The sequence below is a fragment of the Urocitellus parryii genome, chromosome X (genome assembly GCF_045843805.1).
Source record: "Urocitellus parryii isolate mUroPar1 chromosome X, mUroPar1.hap1, whole genome shotgun sequence".
Taxonomy (NCBI): domain Eukaryota; kingdom Metazoa; phylum Chordata; class Mammalia; order Rodentia; family Sciuridae; genus Urocitellus; species Urocitellus parryii.
The window spans coordinates 54427433-54432738 of NC_135547.1; the positions used below are offsets into that span (position 1 = coordinate 54427433).

The following is a 5306-nucleotide window of genomic DNA, read 5'->3' on the forward strand; positions in this document are numbered from 1 at the left end:
TCTATAGGCAAAGGTCAAGAGTTCCAAGGTGTCAACAAGCAATCAGTTTGAGCAGGATAACAAGAAAATCCTCTTTAAACAATTCACAACATATGCTTTTTTAAAAATGTTTTTTAGTTGTTGATAGACCTTTATTTTATTTATGTGTATGTGGTGCTGAGAATCAAACCCAGTGCCTCACACATGTTAGTTAAGAGCTCCACCACTGAGCCACAACACCAGCCCTCAACATATGCTTTTTGGATCAGAAATTTCCACCAGAAATATTCAAAATGGATTCCTTACATACCTGTCACTTTGGAAGAGTTCCTGTATGTCCTTCTCCATTCTGGGTCCTCAGGAACATTTTAGTGTCATGGAAATTCAGAGATGAGAAAGAGTTTTTAAGATTTCTACCCAGCATAAGATTCTCTTACACCATGTCCCTGAAAGACTATCATCTAAACCCTTCTTGTACATAGGACAGGCAGCTGTCTATTCTATGAAGCAATCCATTCCACCTTGGAGGCATTCTAGTCGTTAGCAGTATTTTTTATTTTCCAAATTAAATGTAGATTAATTCAACTCTCACAATTACTGTTCACACTGTATTCTACAGCCAAAAAGAATGAATTAAGCATTTTAACCAAAATTTCAGTTAGGAGAAAGAAATTCAAGAGATCAATTATACAACATTAATAAGATCGGAACACAACACTCCGCCCCCACTGCTGCCGCCACCAAACTGTGCGCCAGCCCCCCACTGCCTACAGCTCCGCCACTACCGAGGACACAAACAAGTACAGCAACATAGAAGAATTCGCAGAGGGATCCAAGATCATCGCGAGCAAGAATCAGCAGGATGACGGTAAAATGTTTATTGGAGGCTTGAGCTGGGATTAGAGCAAGAAAGATCTGACTGAATATTTGTCTCAATTTGGGGAAGTTGTAGACTGTAGGATTAAAACAGATCCAGTCACTGGAAGATCAAGAGGATTTGGATTTGTGCTTTTTAAAGATGCTGCTAGTGTTGATAAGGTTTTGGAACTGAAAGAACACAAACTGGATGGCAAATTGATAGACCCCAAAAGGGCTAAAGCTTTGAAACGGAAAGAACCCCCTAAAAAGGTTTTTGTGGGTGGATTGAGCCCAGATACTTCTGAAGAACAAATTAAAGAATATTTTGGAGCCTTTGAAGAGATTGAAAATATTGAACTTCCCATGGATACAAAAACAAGCGAAAGAAGAGGATTTTGTTTTATCACATATACAGATGAAGAGCCAGTAAAGAAATTGTTAGAAAGCAGATAACATCAAATTGGTTCTGGGAAGTGTGAAATCAAAGTTGCACAGCCCAAAGAGGTGTATAGGCAGCTACAGCAACAACAAAAAGGAGGAAGATGTGCTGCAGCTGGTGGGTGAGGTGTACCAAGGGTCGTGGCCGAGGTCAGGGCCAAAATGGAACCAAGGATTTAATAACTATTATGATCAAGGATATGGAAATTACAATAGTGCCTATGGTGGTGATCAGCACTATAGAGGCTATGGTGGATATGATTATACTGGGTATAACTATGGGAACTATGGGTATGGACAGGAATATGCAGACTACAGTGGTCAACAGAGCACTTATGGCAAGGCTTCTCAAGGGGGTGGCAATCACCAAAATAATTACCAGCCATACTAGAGGAGGACACTGGAGAAAACAGGAGATGCTAAAGAAACCCATCTTGCAGGACGACACTGAAGACTGGTCTTCTGTTGATCTAAGATGATTATTTTGTAAAAGACTTTCTAGTGTACAAGACACAACTATTGTGTCCAACTGTATATAGCCGCCAATTAGTTTTCTTTGTTTTTACTTTGTCCTTTGCTATCTGGGTTATGACTCATTGTGGATTTGTGTTTATACAATTTTATTTGTATGATTTCATGTTAAACCTCAAATTAATGCTTCCTTATGTGAAAAAAAATAACATCGGAACATATTTTGAAAATTGCAAAGATTAGATTTTAAGTATTCTCATCACAGAAAAAATGGGAAATAATGCATGTGCTAGCTCAACTGACTCTACAATGTATACATATTTTTTTCAAAATCATGTATGAGGTAGATGACAGTAGATTAGACAAAGGAAAATGAAGGGAAGGGAGGGAGATAGGAATAGGAAAGACAGTGGAATGAATTTGACATAATTTTCCTATGTACATATATGAATATAACCACTGGGAATCTCACCATTGCATACATCCACAAGAATGGGATCCTAATTAGAATAAAATATATTCCATGCTTGTATAATTATATCAAAAATAGAATACACTGTCATTTATAACTATAAAAAACCAAAACATCATGTTGTAAATGACAAATATATTCAATTCTCATTTCTCAATTTTTAAAAAGTACTTTATTTGGAAATAACTATTATCTCCAATGGCTTTTTTGTTTGTTTTGTTTTTGTTCTTCTCTTTTGATACTGAGGATTGAATCCATGGGTGTTTAACCACTGAGTCATATCCCCAGCCCTGTTTTGTATTTTATTTACAGTTAGGGTCTTTTATTTAGAGTTAGGGCCTCACTAAGTTGCTGAGGTTGGCTTTAAACTTGCGATCCTCCTGCCTCAGCCTCCGAAGCCACTGGGATTACAGGTGTGTGTCACTGTGTGCCCAGCTCCCATTGTTTGTTTGTTTGTTTGTTTGTAGTTGTAGATGAACACAATACCTTTGTTTCATTTATTTATTTGTTTTTATGTGGTACTATTGAACCCCGTGTGTGCCTTACGTGTGCTAGGTAAGTGCTCTACCACTGAGCTACAGCCCCAAGCCCCATTGGTTCTCCCTAACTTGAAGAGGCAATTTAAACTCTCCATTATCACATTCTGACCCTAATCATTTTCCAGCGTACATCAAAGCCTTTGGATGGTAACAACATGTACTTACTTAAAAAAAAAATTCTGACAACCAAAAAGTTAATAAGGGGAACTTCCTATTTTAGAAATATTCCAACTAATCAATGAAGGAATGATAGAATTAGAAACATTTTCAGGGCTGGAGATATAGCTCAGTTGGTACAGTGCTTGCCTCCTCACAAGGCCCTGGGTTCAATCTTCAGCACTGCAAAAAAAAAAAAAAAAATACGTTTCTGTAACTCCTATTGAGAAAATATAGGTAATGTTAACCAATGGCTGGTAACCTTGAAAAGAAAAGAGTACTGACTAGAAATATGGAATCTATTTGGTGGAAGAAATAAACACTACCTGTTTAATCTTCAAAAATGTTAAACATAAATCTGACCAAGCCTCAAGATCCACCTATTTTTTCATAGGAAATACAATGGTAAAAGAAAAAATGATACCCCAAGAATTCAATCCATAGATTCAGACTCTGGAAAAATCTATAGGACAATTATAAATGAAAAAAAGAAGTTCAAACTTATTGATTTAAATGGAATTAAAATATTAACTTACTTATATCCTGATTTAAATAAACTATGAAATAACAATTGTGAGGCAAATGGTGAAATTCAAATGCTAACTGGATATTTAATTAATGATATTAAAGAAATTATTAATTATTGTTAATTTTGGGATATGAAAATGATATTGTACTTATCTTTTTAAATTCTTGACTTTGGAAGATACATAGCAAGATATTTACCAATGAAATAATATGATATCTGGAATCCTGAGATCTCCTTCAAAATAATTCAGTCAGGAGGATAATAAATAAAGCAAGATTGTCCATAAATTGATAAGTGTTACAGCTGGGTGATGGGCATATCAGAGATCATTATACTAATATTCCTGCATTTTGTGTCTGTTTTAAATTCTCCATAATAAGCAACTTAGGAAAAAATATCCCTCCATTGTCTACGACTCAATCCCCATCTCATAAGTCTTTTTTCCTCCAGCAGAATGATATTCAATTATTTAAGCCATTTCTCCTATAACATGAATTCCAGACACTTCACCATCCTGCTTATCCTCCTTTGGGAAAATCAAAGTTCCCCTCGAACATAATCTCCCAATTGTGGCTTGAGTACTACAGAGACATTATTATCTCCCTTAATCAAAATACTACAATTTTATTAAAAACCTAGATAACATTAGATGGTTTGTCATTCATTCATATATCTAACTCATATTGAGCTCAGTCAACTAAAGCCATCAAGTTTTATTCACACAAGATGTAGCATATTCAGGCCTTCCATTTGTACAATTGATTTTAATCTTAACTGCTAAATCCATCTTCAGTTTCAGCCTATCTTTCCAGTTCATGGAAATAATAATGGTTGTATGAGTACCAATAAAGATAGAAGCTATTTATTATTTTCTCTATGATCATTTGATCTTCATAAATTAGAAAAAAGTAATTTTCCCCAGGTTACACAACTAGCAAGCAGCATAGTTGATTGAAGCCTTCAATCTTTCCAACTCCCAAACTCCCATTTTTATCCTCTCTCTTCTGGGGTGCCTTGTACAATATTAGCTATTCTCTTTAATGCCATCTGCATACTCTTTAAGGAATGCTTTCTTCCAAATTTTTGATAAAAGTTGTTTATATCGAAATGACGAAGAACAGAGCATGGGGTATTGATAGAGGATGTCAACTGGCACTGGTGTATTTCATATAGGATTAGTGGATCAAATATTAAACTTATTTACCTTTACTTTCACTCAGCTCACATATCCCTATCTATTCTAAATAAATAACATGATAAAGACTGTCAAATGTTTGCTTAAAACAAAAGACAGCTTCTTATCTACAAAATTAGTAATGTGATAAAAAATGAGGTTATTTTAGCATGACTTATTACTAGAAGAAACCATCTGGTTCCTGGTGATTATCATTTTCTTTTCTTAGTGCACATAAAATGTTTATTTAACAATCTAGTCTAAAATCTTGCCAGGAAAACATGCCAAGATTAGAGGTCTGTATTGTCAGGAATCCATTTTTCCCCCATTTTAAATCACTACATATGCCTATCTCCTGACCTAAAAAGTCTTAAAGGTTACAGATATGATTCACAAATCACATTTTCAGATTATTTCAATATCCTAAATTGTAATGCTTTTGGATATGGAATCTTGCCCCATACTGAGAGTTTTCAGACTGGTAATTTAAAACTATATGTGATTATTATTCATAATGTATACTGATTGCAAATGCAGTTCATAATAATTACTGTAAATGCAGTTTATGATAAAGGTACAGAGTACTATGGGGCTTTAGAAATGGCAGAATGGAGACAGTGTGGACTGGAGTATAAAGGAAGGACTTAATGGGGATGAGATTGACCAAAGTGTTGAGAAATATACAGAAGA

The 5306-nt window shown here is 35.1% G+C and overlaps 1 pseudogene; it reads left to right on the top strand.

Moving 5' to 3' along the window:
* Positions 1–781: 781 nt before the first annotated feature.
* On the top strand, positions 782–1862 carry LOC113190814 (heterogeneous nuclear ribonucleoprotein D-like pseudogene; annotated as a pseudogene).
* Positions 1863–5306: the final 3444 nt, after the last annotated feature.